General features: G+C 36.8%; 2 pseudogenes; both read right to left on the reverse strand.

The window, feature by feature from the left end:
* Positions 1 to 10,356: 10,356 nt before the first annotated feature.
* LOC106338019 lies at positions 10,357 to 12,469 on the reverse strand (annotated as a pseudogene).
* Positions 12,470 to 13,170: 701 nt separating this feature from the next.
* LOC106338020 lies at positions 13,171 to 15,621 on the reverse strand (annotated as a pseudogene).
* Between the last annotated feature and the right edge of the window lie 431 nt (positions 15,622 to 16,052).

Raw genomic sequence — 16,052 nt, forward strand, 5'->3', positions numbered from 1 at the left:
AGGTATTGTTGACTTGTTTATCTTGGATTTGTACGGTTGGATTAGTCCCTGGATGCCGGAATCCTTGTGATCTGAGGTCGTTTGGTTGCTGCCGGTTTTGAAGCTTTGCGTTGCTCTCTTGTTGTTGTTGTTGCTTGTGTCGGTGATAGCTCTTTGTAGCTAGACTCTCTGTTCTGTTCAGGCTGTTGAACAGGGAGGACGTGGTTGTACTCATACCATTTATATAGTAGATTTTTGAGTGGACTACGGTCCCGTGGTTTTTCCTTCTCACATCGAGGAGGTTTTCTACGTAAAAATTGTGTGTCTCATTTACGTTTTTCTGCATATCACATCCCACCATCGTCAAAGTATTTTCTTCACAGGCTCACACAAGATCAGGGGAACACGACCATTAGTATTTCCGCTGCGCCGTGTGACTTTCCCCAACACCTATGTCGGGTTGAAAACACAAATTTATCGGCGTATCTGTAAAAGAAAACTATATAATCAAACAATGCCAATGCAAGATAGTTTATTACTAATGATTCAGTTAAGTTGAATGAGTTACAATTGTAGATGCCCTGAAAGGTTTCCTGCAAGCTGCAACCATATTGACACCAGCGTTCCACTTATCAAGCTTGTGTTTGTTAATATCAAAAACACCCATGGAAGTGAACTCGTAACCAGCCAGACGTCTTAATAGTCTCAGTTTACCATTGAACTGAGCAATGGGGTTGGAATTGCAACCAACGGTTGTACCTATTTCACCATACTTTAGCTTATACAATATACTAATCTGCACAAAATAAGCTTAATCAAATCTCTTGATATGTATGTGGAATATAAACGTTAGTATTACAAGTTTACAACGAACGTAGTTATTGAAACAAGCAGATATAGTAGAGTCATAATCATACTCTTGAAGATGCTCCGACGTCAACTGTAGTTCCAGGCCAGGAAAGTATTTAGCATTGATCTTACTCATCTCATTCCTATCAAAGTAGCCTAAATCTGAAAACACAAAATCGAATCTCCTCTTACTAAGAGCATCATTATCCCCTAAAACCCATATGGGTTTCTTAAATTTTTTTTTTCTGGTCTGATTAAAAAAAAAAAAATTAAAAAAGTGAACCAATCGCGGATCGCCGCGTGGCGGTGGGGTCCACGAACAGTTAAAAAAACCCACAATTATCGTTTCTTCATTGGTGACTTTTGGATCGATTATTGGCAATTTTGTGAGACCTTGACCATTAGAAAGCCTTTTGTAACCTGCAATAACTGTGGTCTAAGAAGATAAATTTGGAAAAGGAAAATAGGGTGAAACTTTTTGACAACCTTGAAATATTCCAATTATCTTATTGCCAGCAGATGAAAGATACGAAAACATATCGACAGGTGACGAGATCGGGCCTCTGGCTCTAGGGTTTCTAGCAAAAAAAAAATGGAGACTTGGAGGAGAAGAATTAGTAGACATGTCAGATAGGGCCACGGCCCGCAGCTTTTTCCATCCTGCCTCATAAATACCGGGTTTCAGCTTAGTTTTATAAGCCAAAAAAAAAAATTAAATTTTTCGGACTAAATCTATTTTGGTTTTGGATATTTTCGACTTAAGCCCGTTTAAGATGAGACCGGCCAATAACCAAAATTTTATATTTTAGTTTAAATATTGTGATTCTTGCAATCAAAATCATTATTAGTATTGATATCATTTTAATATTTTTGATCAAAACTCTAATAAAATAAATATGAAAATTGTTAATGCACTTTATTGTTTGATCATACAAGTATCACATTTAAAAAATTTCAAATGTACCTTCTTCTTTTATGTACAACATGTTTTTTCAAAATACAATGTATGAAACGTTTGATCATGTGAATCATATTTCTGTTCTCTTATATATTTAGCTTTAATTTATATTTAATTATTTAAATTGTATTGAAATAAGAAAAGTGTAAATTCACTTTATATTTTAAAATTTGAAGCTTATTTTTTATGAAAATTCATATATATTAAAACGGTAGAAATAACAATGACAAACTATTTTTTGAAAAACCTAAAAATACCCGAAAAACCCTATAATCTTATAAAAGCCGGGTCGGGTTTTGAACTTTAGGCCTAAAATATATTTTGGGCCGGGCCAACCAGAATCTGCACGGCTAATAATCAGTGCGGAGAGCGAATAGTTTATACATGACATCGGGTTGTACAATATGGGTCTATAAAAAAGGCCCAACTAAAAAGGCCCAATATACTGTACACTAAACACTACTCGTTATTTGGTGAAAGAATAGGGTTTCAATCGCAATTTAAATTAACAAAGTGGTTTCTTTCAAAAAGATTAAATAACATGGGTCATGTACGTAATTAAAGCTAAGTTTAGCGTCCCTTATTTGTAGAGTCTAGAGTGAGTAGTAATCTGGTTCAGGGGCGGATCTATTAACAAGTTAGAGGTCAGATGACCCCACTAGATTTTTTTTTTATTTCTTTCTTATTTTTTTAATTTCTTCCTTAACTACTTAAAATTCAGTCATTGACCCCTGTTAATCATGTCTTTGACTCTTAGACCCCTTTCCACGTTCGATTTCACATTTCTTAAAATAACTTTTTTTTCTTACTTTCAAAGAAAACAAATAATTAAACAAATTCAATTTTTATTTCTACTTTTAAGATATTAACTCTATTTGTCGCATTAATGCATGCATTTACTATATTAACTAGGATAAGATTTGCGCCTTGCGCAGGGTAAATTTATATAAAAATTATTTAAAAAATATCGTATGAAAAAAAAATTTATATTATTGATCGAATTAATATATTTGACTCTTAAACAATTTTTTTAAATATTTTTTGTTAATTACATAATTTGTTTACAAATGAACTGATCTCATTTTTAAAAATATTTTAGGTCAAAAAATTATTTATCGCATAAAAACCTAACGCTTAGGCTGAAGAATCTCATGCCTACTATTTGATTACAATGAAACTATGTCAGTTCGGTTTTATATCATGATTTAGCAATTTAAAAGTTAATTATGGTTATGAGAAGCTTACGTTCACGTGCCAATCATATAGTTTTCTCATTTTTGTGTCATTTTGGTTATTGCTCGAAATAAATATTGATTTTTGAGTTTATTCTCTTTTTTTTTTTTTGCCTGAGATTTAGAAAAAAATTAAGATTCAAAATTATTAAAGAGATACATACTTAGGTTAAGATCTGCACCTTGTGCATAATAAAACTCATTTTATATTTTTCTGCATATTATGAAATAATAAAATAATAATTATATATTAAATAACTAAGAAATCAGTTACTATTATGTAATAAGTTGGCTTACACATATAAATCAAATGACTACTCTTGTTTGTTCGCAATCATTTTAGAATAAATAAATCAAAACAATCAATATTATCTATCGTATATGATATATAATTAAATTTAAACGATATGAACTATATATATATATATATTAACATAAACACCTATTAAAATAAAATTATTTATTTATATGATTTTATTATCATTGTATCTTATTATAAAAAATAATTTAAACATTGATCACAAAATTTTATGTGAGACTTTTAATAGTTTTAGTAATTTATACTCATTTTGAAAAATTCAAAATACAACATATACAAAAAAATCTAAATTTTTAATATATTATTAATGTAATTGTGTAATTTATTTTAATAGTAAATAATTAAACAAAAATGATAGAAAGCATACAAATTATTAGCAAATCTTCATTATTTACAATCATTAATTACTATATATATCAAAATCACATTAGGTAATTCCGTATGTTTTATTATAATATATAATAAATAGCCACATTTTTTTAGTTAATATCATATGATATCATATAGTTGATATTAAATGTTTCTAATTAGATATAAAAATCGAATTGGACCAACATGTTTTTCCATTTAAATGTAAGGCTGGCACGTAGGATTAATTAACTACCTAATTGATTGACACATAAGCAAGATGTTTTTTTTTAATTATTACAAAATCGAGGTTACATCTTTTCAAATGTTCCTCAATTAATATATAGGGGATGTTTTTCTTTAATGTTCTTATGAATAATCTCTGTAAATAATCCTAATTGAGGCTTAGTACATTTCAATATGTTTTTCACTCCCTTAACACTGACTAAAGTGGGGTTTAATAAGCAAGAAGGATATGAAGATCATCTAGACATCAACAAGATTTTTAATTTTTTAACCAATACATTATACCTATAAAATAAAAATATTAATGCATATGAAAATAAATGATAACACATAGAGCCATAACTTAATCAATATCATTGATTTTTTTGTTGCTTTTCTGCCAATAAACTTAAAATTACATTTATTTTCTTAAAAATGTATTAAAAATCATAATATTATGAGAAAATATAGATTTAAATATATGCACAAATATTGTTATGTTTTTTTCATCTTATATGCATATTGTTTTGTATCGATATTTGTATATAAACAGACCCCAATAAAATTTACTTCTGGATCCGCCACTGATCTGGTTCGTCTCTCTAGCTCATCAGTACAGACAGGTTACTGATCCTAAAGTTCTGTCTTTTACTTCTTCTTCTTTTTTCAATCTTCTTGTGCTTATCTTCATGCTTGATTTTAGCATAAACTCAAAGTTTGCTACTTTTTGTCATGTTTACTAGTTTTTTTCATCATGCAATGTCTATTTGAACTTGATTTTTAAGGTGGATTCAAAGAAATGTTTTCCTGACTTTTGGAACTGGTTTTGACAAACAAAGTTTGTTCCTTTATATGTTCCATAAAGTTTGTTCTTTGACAAACAAAGTTTGTTCCTTAATGTCTTCTCTCTTTTGTTTTTGTGGACGTACAATTTGATCTTTGTTTATTTGGGTTTTGTATTTTCTGCAAGTTTGCTTTTTTTGGTTAAAAACTTTATTTTCTCTTACTCTGATCCATTTTGGTGTTTATGTAGGAAGTAAGTATAATGGTAACATGTGTCATATGCCTCAATTAGATCAACTCGGGAGTAAACACAAATTGATAAAAGTTTGTTATCTCTTATATCAAATCTAGATCTTGAGATTGGAACTGAACATGGTGAAGCTCGAGAGAGAGAAAGATGGAATGAAGAAGATGATAAAAGTTTGTGATTCAGCTCAATCAACTTGACTGTACAAAGGGTTCGTTATATCTAGTACCTGTTTAAGCAAAAGGAAACTTAACCAGTAAACCAAACTTAATTTAACTAACCAATTTAACTAAACCATCCTAATATACCCCCCTCAAGTCTTAGGCTTCAAAACAGGAAGGAAAAGACTTGATAATGAGAGACGTTGTAGCATGGAGAGAAAAGGACCCGAGTGAAGTGGCTTAGTTAAAATGTCAGTAAGTTGATTTCCAGAGGAGACGTGAAGCGCAAGGAGACAGCCAGCTTTGATCTGATCACGAACAGTATGGCAATCTATCTCAATATGCTTTGTACGCTCATAGAACACCGGATTTGTGGCAATGTAAACTGCTGATTTGTTATCACAGAAGAGCTTCGGTGTCGATGTCATGGAGATATGAAGATCCTTGAGAAGCTGTTGAAGCCAGATAAGCTCACATGTAGCAAGAGCAAGACTCCGATACTCAGCCAGATAAGCTCACATGTAACATAGACCAATGCAGCAACAAAAGAATCCGAAGAACTCTTGACAAACAGAGTATTATCAGCTGGTGATTGAACAAAGTTATCACCAAGCAAAACAGACGAAAATCTCTTGTTCCATTGGCGAGAAGCCTGTTTTAAACCATACAGAGACTTTCGAAGTTTGCAAACCGGATTTGAAGGTAAGATAACACCAAGAGCAGGTGTATAACCTTGAGGTAAGCTCATATAAATCTCTTCATCAAGATCACCATGCAAAAAAGCATTAGACACACCCATTTGGGTCAGACTCCATCCCTTCGCAGCAGCAAGACTCAATAAGAGTTTCACACTCGTTAACTTGGCAACAGGTGAAAAAGTCTCCAAGTAATCAACTCCCTCTTGCTGTGTAAATCCCTGAGCTACCAGTCGAGATTTAGGACGCTCCACAGTCCCATCTGAATTATATTTTTGAGTAAAGATCCACCTGAAAACCAACCACATTCTTCCCAATAGGCAAAGATACAATATCCCAAGTTATGTTTTGCTCGAGAGCATCAAGTTCCACATTCACCGACTGAGTCCAAATATCAGAAGTCATGGCTTGTTTGAAGGTCTTAGGTTCTCGTTCCAAAGAATAAGTCAAGACATAAGAACGGTAAGAAGGGCTTAAGCTCTCATAAGAAATAAAAGAAGATATGGGATATGGAGTGGGAAAAATAGGAACATGGTCTTGAGATTTAGATGAAAAAGAAGAGGTTGTTGGAAAAGAAGAAGTTATGAAAGGGACCAAAGAGCAATGATACTCAGACAGATAAGAAGGAACTCTAGCTGTACGTTTAGGCCTATCAACATCAACTACAATATCACCAGAAGCTTGTGTCGCAGTATGTCCTGATCCAGAGATGGTACTAAATTGTGTATGCACATGATCAGAAGAATGAGAAGGCACACCACAATCAGGAGTAAAGTCAGGCAAAGGCATAGATTCAACAAAGTGTAATGGAGCAGGCATGGGAAGAATAGAGTTAGGAAACATATCCACTGAATCAGCTAGTCGGTGACTAGTTTTAAAAGGAAACTCTTTCTCATGAAAAATCACATTTCGAGAAATGAAACCGAATGTGATTCTAAATCTAACAGTTTATATCCTTTAAAACCCATGGGAAATCCAAGTAAAACACAAGGAGAAGCTCGTTGAGTAAATTTGTTACGATCTTTTGACAAAGTAGATGCATAACAAAGACAACCAAAACTTTTCAACTGAGAGTAGTCAGGACACTTACCTTGCAAACGTTCTAAGGGAGAAACATTGTTAAGCAAAGGAGAAGGCATTCTGTTTATCAAGAACGTTGCTGTAAGTACACAATCACTCCAGTAAGCTAATGGAACATTAGACTGAAACAATAAAGAACGAGCAACATTAAGCAAGTGTTGATGTTTTCTTTCAACCATTGAGTTTTGCTGAGGCGTATAAGGACAAAAAAATAGTGAATCATACCAGTTTCTGCAACAATATCAGGAAAAGCAAGCTCAGGAGCATTATTAGATCTGATGGCTTTAATATTTTTATCAAATTGTGTTGAAACAAGATTAAGAAAAGCAGGAAACACAGTTGAAACATCACTTTTATTCTTTAACATGTATATCCATGTAACCCGAGTACAATCATCAACCAATGTTAAAAAATATTTGTAACCCTCAACAGACTCAAACTTAAAAGGACCCCATATATCTAAATGAACAAGATCAAATGGATTCTTAGACAAAGTATTATTGGAAATGAAAGCTAAACGCTTCTGCTTTGCTAAAGGACAAACAGGACAGTAAGAAGCAGACAAAGAAGATCGCTTGAAAGATGGTAGATTACGTGATATGTTGTGTAGAACAGATGATGATGGATGCCCTAAACGTTGATGCCAAACATGTTCTTCAACAAAAGCAGAACCACAAAAAGAAGCAGGTACAGACGATGATGATGAAAGAGAAACAAGAGTTGATGCAGACGTATCTAAAATGTAAAGATCTCGATGCAAATTACCCTTCCCAATCATCAAGCCCCGAGAAAGTTCCTGAATAAAACAACCATGAAGAAAAAAATGAGCAGCACAACGTAAAGAACGCACCAAACAGCTCACACTTATCAGGTTAAACTGAAAATCAGGAACATGAAGAACATTATAAAGAATCAAAGATGCACTAATATGAATCGTGCCAGTGTGTGTGATTAGAACTCTAGTACCATTCGGAAGAGATACTGAAACACTAGAGACAGGTGTTAAAGTAGTGAACATATGTAAGTCCGAACATACATGACTTGAAGCTCCACTATCTATAGTCCAAGCATCACTAGGAAGAAATGATGGTAAAGTAGAAAGGCAATGATTGTGGAATTTGAACTGATCATTTTCAAAAGTAAGGCTTCGAGAAGGAAAAGGTAATATACCAGAGGTAGAAGTAGAAGCCATGATTCCATGATCAGTGATTGTCGCTTTAGAAACAGCCACTGATAAAGGAACTTGATGCTCTGGAACTCGAACCTGTGAATTGAACTGAGCTATGAGTTGCTGAATTTGTTGTGGTGTGAAAGATTGTAGTGGCATATTGCTTCCATCAGTAGTCACAGTAGGGAAAGAACCAGTTGAGTAAGCAGAAGCGCCTGCAGTAGAATAAGCATTTGCAATAGCATTAGCAGTATGCGTCTGCAGACTGTTATTGGTGTTGAACTGGTGTATTCTTCGCCTGATTCTGGTTCATGTAAGCTCCATGTGTCTTATAACCCGGTGGATAACCATGCAATTTGAAGCATTTCTGAACCGTATGACCAAGCTTCCCACAGTGTGTACACACTGGCTTCTGTGCTTGACGAGCTGTGTTATATGCAGCAACATAAGAAGCCTCGTCAGGAAGATGGACTAATGGAGCAGTGTTCTGAAAGGCCACACTATCAACCGGAGTCGCTGGTTTGAGAGACCGTTGTCTTTCATCTTGAGCCACAATGTTGAACGCCTCCTCAATGGTGGGAATAGGCTTCAACATCAAGATATGACAACGTGTCTGCTCATATGATTCAGTAAGCCCCATGAGAAATTTAGTTACTCTACTACGTTCTTGTAACTTCTCCCAAAGAGCAGCTGCATCACACTCACATTTACCACAAGTAAAACCGGAAGTTCAACATAATTCCTGTGTTCTTCCCAAAGAGTCATAAGTTCAGTATAATAAGTCGAAACATCCAGTGATCCCTGCTCAAGCTTACTCAGTTTCTGCTATATATCAAAAACTCTAGGCGCATCATCTTGCTTAAATCTAGCTAAGAGATTTTTCCAGATACCTTCAGCTGTGTTGATAAAGAGTAAGCTTTGTCCAATCTTCTTGGAAACAGAATTCATCAACCAGGTAGCAACCATATCGTTGCAACGAGACCAAGCTCGATAATCACGATGTGTAGACGCAGGTTTATGAACCGTACCATCAATGAATCCGAGCTTCTTGCAGACATTCAACGCCATACGGATCGAACGTCGCCAAGAATGAAATTTCGATGCAGTATTCAAGCGATCCGTAACAAGAACGAGTCCAGATACCTTCAGCTGTGTTGATAAAGAGTAAGCTTTGTCCAATCTTCTTGGAAACAGAATTCATCAACCAGGTAGCAACCATATCGTTGCAACGAGACCAAGCTCGATAATCACGATGTGTAGACGCAGGTTTATGAACCGTACCATCAATGAATCCGAGCTTCTTGCAGACATTCAACGCCATACGGATCGAACGTCGCCAAGAATGAAATTTTGATGCAGTATTCAAGCGATCCGTAACAAGAACGAGTCCAGCATGATCGTTGTGATGAAGGAAGAATGGATTGTCGTACTGATCAGTCGATGATCTCTCCGATTGGGGATGAACAGATGACGCCATTATAGAACTCCAAAGAAAGCAACAATCGACAAGCTGAGCTATCAATCTTTGGGAAAGAAGCGTTAAAATCCAGAACCCAAACAAAGAAAGATCGCGAAACAAAAGAAGATCTGAGAAACGAAATCCCGAATCGCGAAACAGAGGAGATTCAAGAATCGCGAAAACAAAGAGATCGGGAAACTCATAACGAAGCGGAAGATTCGTGTGTGTGCTCTGATACCATATCAAATCTAGATCTTGAGATTGGAACTGAACATGGTGAAGCTCGAGAGAGAGAGAAAGATGGAATGAAGAAGATGATAAAAGTTTGTTATTTAGCTCAATCAACTTGACTGTACAAAGTGTTCGTTATATCTGGTACCGGTTTAAGCAAAAGGAAACTTAACCAGTAAACCAAACTTAATTTAACTAACCAATTTAACTAAACCATCCTAATATCTTATCTACCTTTCTTTTTGTAAGTCTCTTCTTGTCAACAATTTGATTTATTCAGCGTCTTAATCTTGATTGATTCTCTGTGAACTCATTTTTTGTTTACATGCAAACTTTTTTACAGGAATGGTCAACTTGGCTGTAGATACCATTTTTTGCTTCTCCACTCACTATCTTCTCTTGTATGATATTAACAGCTTATGCCTTTGCTTTATCTGCTATTATATCATCGGAACCATTCATTTCTCCGGTTAAAGTTCTGGTAGGAGGATACTGCAACATCTTTGTATTAAGGCGCAAAACCGATTCAAAGATTGCATCTCACTCAGGTCCCGGCACAAGCAAACAATCTTAATATTCTTTTGTTCTTCTAATAATGTTACAGTGGGAACAGAGAGCAAGAACTTGGATCAAAGAGAAAGTGGTCTTTTTAGTGCTTTGTGATACTTTCAAGGACTTGGAAGTAGTCAGGGAAAGTTTTCCTTGTGCAGCCAGGATCCTTAATGGTGACTGGAACATCATCACAAGCTGCAAGAGAGAATGCCATCGCCATTCTATGATCATCATACGTATCAATCTCCGCCGGTTTCACCTTTGCTGGTGGAGTTATCACACAATAATCTGAATCTTCTTCCACTGTAGCTCCAAGCTGAACGCAATAACCGCAAAGATTAATGCAAAGGTTTATTTAGAATAAGCATTATAAACCAGAATATTTACCTTTCGTAGCTCTGTGCAAATGGCAATCATCCTTTCTGTCTCCTTAACTCTCCAGCTAGCCACTACATTCACCAAATAAAAATTAAGCGCCTATGAGTCTAGAGAATGTTTCAGAGAGAGGTTTACTTACCGTCTCTAATGGTGGTTGGACCGTCGGCAAAGAGAGCAACAACAGCAAGAGTCATGGCTACATCAGGCATCTTGTTCATGTTAACATCAACAGCGTGTAAATGTCTCATTCCAAAAGCATCTCTAGACGGTCCAGTCACAGTCACACTGTTCTCTGTCCATGACACTTTACACCCCATTTTCTCAAGAACCTCTGCGAATATCGCATCTCCCTTTGCAATTCACACATTAAGCTAATCAATTTTCATTATAAACTTAGTATCCTCTTTGATGATTAAGAGTAGAGAGAATCTACCTGCAGGCTTTCCACAACCTTCTACAGTGACAGTTTCACCAGTAATGGCAGCACCAGCCAAGAAATAACTAGCACTAGAAGCATCACCTTCAACATAAGCATTACCAGGAGACCTGAATCAAAATTTTGCCATTTTGGTCAAACCATTCTTCTGTTAATCTAATTTCTAAAGAAGAAGAAAACAAACTCATTACTTGTATTTCTGACCGCCTTTGACAAAGAAACGATCCCAGCTATCACTATGCTCATCACTAACACCAAAACGTTCCATCAACTTCAGCGTCATCTCAACATACGGAACAGAGATCAGTTTATCAATGATCTCAATCTCCACGTCTCCAAGAGCTAAAGGAGCTGCCATGAGCAATGCAGTCAAGTACTGACTACTGATTGATCCGGATAGCTTCACCTGACAAATGCAAAAAAACATTGTCAAAAAATTATTTTGTTGGATTTTTTATTACATCGCCTATAGCCCCAAATTTATTTAAAAAATTTTTTTATTGAATTTTTTACTAAATCGCCTGCGGCTCCTAAAATTTTAGGATCTACTCTGGATCTATTCTTGACATAACTAAGATACCAAAAAAAGCTACTTAACCTTACCTAGCGTTGCCACCAGCAGCAGTAACTGCAGCGGTAAGAGGACGCATGGCTGTTCCTGCATTGCCAAGGTACAACTCGATATCACTCTTTGAATCTAAAGACGCAGGAAAGATCCCGCCGCATCCTTCAACAACCGCACGGTTGTTTTGACTGTCACGTGCCACGTTAAGCCCCAGCTTGTTTAAGGCATCGAGCATGTAGTTGATGTCATCACTGTTCAACAAGTTGTCCACCACAGTAGTTCCCTATAAAAAAGGAAACTTTCAGTTTCATATCCTAAAAATGCAGACTTGTAATATATACACTACCTCAGATAGAGCTGCAAGAAGCAGGATCCGATTGGAGAGAGACTTGGATCCGGGTAGCAATCGGAGAGAACTGTTCCACACTGATGATCAAATAGAAATAATCGGATTTATAAAACTGTCGTCGTCTTTTTATAGTTGTGTACTTGTGTTGGCGGCTTTACAAAAACATAACGTAAAAGGGGTTGTTTGGTGAGGATCAAATCATTAACCAACCCCAACTCTACCGATTCATAAATTGTACGAGCATCTTCTGTAGCCAGTTACAATGTGCCACGTTCCAATTATTGTTCCCACGTCAGCGATTTCAGACAAAAAGTGGGAATTTTTTTTTTCAGTTTTGGTAAGGTGAGACTTGAGAGAGATTGGGTCTTTAAATGGGCCTCAACAACGTTATTGGGCCTTTCTAAAAAACGATGAAACCACTAATGAAAAGGGAATATACTTATTAGGACTAACATGGTTCCCGGTTCGCCGAACCGCTAATTACCCGAAAAATCGGGTTTCGGATCGGATTCGAATATAAGAAAATACCCGGTTGGATAAGGTTTAAAATTTGGTCGGATACCGGATCGGATACGGGTTATATCTGGAATCCGTACGAGTATCCGAAAGACCCGAATTAAACCTTAGTTAAGATAACCCTAATAATCTACTAACACTAGTTAATGCTTGTTTTCATTTTGGAAATTAAACTTTGGTTTGGTTATATTAAAATGGTTACGTTATGTTATTGTACTGTAATTTTGGTATCTTGTTTATGTCTTTTTTGGATATTTAGAATATCTTCTATTCTTTTGGATTATGTTCGGTTCTATCGGGTTAAATGGTTTGGTATATACTAAAAACCGGTTCGAATCCGTTAATTTTTTGGTTACTTCGGATGTAACCGGATCTGGTACGACAGGTACCAAACCTTATTCGAACCGAAATTTTAAATTATCTAAACTGTACCATTTTCTCTGGTTCCGAAATATCTGAAATCCGAAAAACCCGAATGCCCAGGCCTAATACTTATATACCTAATTCTTGTTTCCAAAAAGCTTAAACATGTTTCTTTGGGATATTGGCATGATATATCAAACGTTAGGAAGACGGTATGTTTTGGACATTGTCCGTCTGTTTTGATACACGTACAAAGTAGAAAGAATTCACTTGCCAATGGTCTTAGTATTATGCGTTCATGTATTCAGTTACAAACGTAACTTGCAAGAAACAAATTTTTATTTTCCGTATTCTTTACATTTTTTTTCTTCTACTTGGACAAAGAAGACAATGCTTATGGAAGAACCTTTCTTACCTCGAAACCAAACCCTTATACTCTTCAGATAAGTGACTTAGCTGCTGCAACCACAGCTTCAACGGTGATACCAAACTCTTCATAAAGCTTCCCCGCTGGTGCACTTGCCCCAAACGAATCAATTCCAATCGATTTCCCTTTCCCTCCAACAACCTTCCCCCACCCAAACGTCGATCCAGCTTCGATACTAACTCTAGCTGATACATCAGATGGCAACACACTTTCCTTGTACGCATCCGGTTGCTCATCAAACAGTTCCAAACACACAAACGAAACGACTCTCACACTCTTCCCTTCTTTCCTCAACTCCTCTCCAGCTTTAGCAGAAATCTCCAGCTCCGAGCCAGTTCCGACCAAGATCACATCCGGTTTGTTCCCGTTGGAGTTATCAGAAATAATGTATCCACCTCTCTCGACGTTTCCAATAGACGTTCCCGGAAGCTGAGGCAGCTTTTGTCTAGACAAGGCCAAAACAGAAGGCGTGTTCCGTCTAGCGACAGCGATTTTGTACGCACCGGCTGTTTCGTTCCCGTCAGCGGGACGGAACATCATGATATTCGGCATGGCGCGGAAGCTGGACAAGTGTTCAACAGGCTGGTGAGTCGGTCCGCTCGACAAGTGTTCCACAGGCTGGTGAGTCGGTCCGTCTTCTCCTAGACCGATGGAGTCATGCGTCATAACGTAGATAACACCGGCTTCAGAGAGAGCCGCGATTCTCATCGCGGCTCTCATGTAGTCGGTGAAGACAAAGAACGTTGCGCAGTAAGGGATGAAGCCAGGGCTGTGGAGTGCGACGCCGTTGCAGATAGCTCCCATGCCGTGCTCCCTGACACCGAACCTGAGGTTTCTTCCTTCGGGTGTAGCGGTTTGGAAGTCGCCGAAGGCTTTGAGGAGTGTCATGTTGGAAGATGCGAGGTCGGCGCTACCGCCGAGGAAACCGGGGAGAGTTTTGGCGAGGGCGTTGAGACATTGCTGAGAGAGGTTTCTGGTGGCGTCACCTGGAGACTCTGGTGTATATGTCTGAAAAGTATTTTGCCGTAAGTAAGAGTCATTTACATAACACCAATTAAGAAGCTATAGATTATGAGTAAGTTAATACTTACAGGAAGTGCCTTCTCCCAACCGGCAGGCAAATCACCTGAGATGATAGATTTCAACTCTTCTGCTTCCTCTGGATACTTCTTCTCATATGCTGTAAACTTAGTATTCCAATCAGCTTCAAGAGCGGCTCCCTCAGGCTCCAATGGCTAGAGAATTTAAAAGTTATAGTTAGACCAATGGATTTTGTCGAAACCGAACCAGCCAAACCAAACCAAACCAAAAAATTTCGAACTAACCGAATTAACCAAATAACCAAACTGAAATAAGCGAAAATAACTGAAATAACCAAATTTAACCGAAACTATCCGATTTTTAAGAAAATTATATAAGCCGAAACAAAAAAATAGGTTATTTCGGAAATAAAATTAAAACCAAAATTAACTGAAAACAGAACCGAATTTCGGTGGGTTGATTGTGGCCAAACCGAATAAACCAAAACCAAAAATACCCAAAACCGCAGGCCTGGTTATAGTAAATCACCAAAGCAGGTCATCATAACACAACCATTAAACAGAAGTGTAGTTAAGTTCCAGTTACCTTTTAACATCCTCAGGTACCTGGAACGGCTCATATGCCCATCCAAGGTTATTTCTAGTAGCCTCAACTTCCTTCTCCCCAAGAGCAGCTCCATGGACACTGTATGAGTTCGCCTTGTTGGGAGATCCATAACCAATTGTAGTAGTCACCTTAATCAAAGTGGGCTTGTCTGTTACAGCCTTAGCTTCTTTAATAGCAGCACGGATCTCATCATATCCATTGTTTCCATTCTTAACCCAAATAACATGCCATCCTAGAGCTTCAAAGCGCTTGTCCACGTTCTCCGAAAAGGCGATCTCTGTGTCTCCATCGATAGAAATGTGATTGTCGTCATAGAAAGCGATGAGCTTTCCAAGTCCCCAGTGGGCAGCTAGAGAGCAAACTTCATTTGTAATCCCTTCCATCTGACAACCATCTCCAATAATCGAATAACTAAAAAATCCAAAACACACAACATCAGAACCAAACACAAAATCAAGAAAACCAAACAGAAGGATTTGATTCATTACGTGTAGTGGTCGACGATTTCACTGTCAGGTTTGTTGAATCTAGCAGCTAGATGTTTCTCAGCAAGAGCTAAACCAACAGCATTTGCAATGCCTTGTCCTAGAGGACCTGCACATTGACAACAACAAAATAAGAAAAAATGTTTGAAATACATTAACTGGATACCATTTTCAAAAATACACTCGATCAAAATTTGACAGAGTGATTGTTGTTTAAAATTTAATATTTAAACGGTGGGATCGAATTTATAACTTACTTTTTATAAATAATTCTTAAACATTTATAAATGATTTAGTAGAGTTAATTGACATTAGACAGACACAATAGACAGAGAAGAGAAGCTTCTGACAAGAACTGAAACAGGAAAAGAAACAAACCAGTAGTGACTGATGGGGAAAGTCACACGGCGCAGCGGAAATACTAATGGTTGTGTTCCCCTGACCTTGTGTGAACCTGTGAAGAAAATACTTCGACAATGGCAGAATATAGTATAAGCGGAAACGTAAATGAGACAATCACTTTTTACGTGGAAAACCTCCTCGATGTGAGAAGGAAAAACCACAGGACCGTAGTCCACTCAAAAATCCACTATATAAATG

The sequence above is a fragment of the Brassica oleracea genome, chromosome C4, assembly GCF_000695525.1.
Source record: "Brassica oleracea var. oleracea cultivar TO1000 chromosome C4, BOL, whole genome shotgun sequence".
Classification (NCBI taxonomy): domain Eukaryota; kingdom Viridiplantae; phylum Streptophyta; class Magnoliopsida; order Brassicales; family Brassicaceae; genus Brassica; species Brassica oleracea.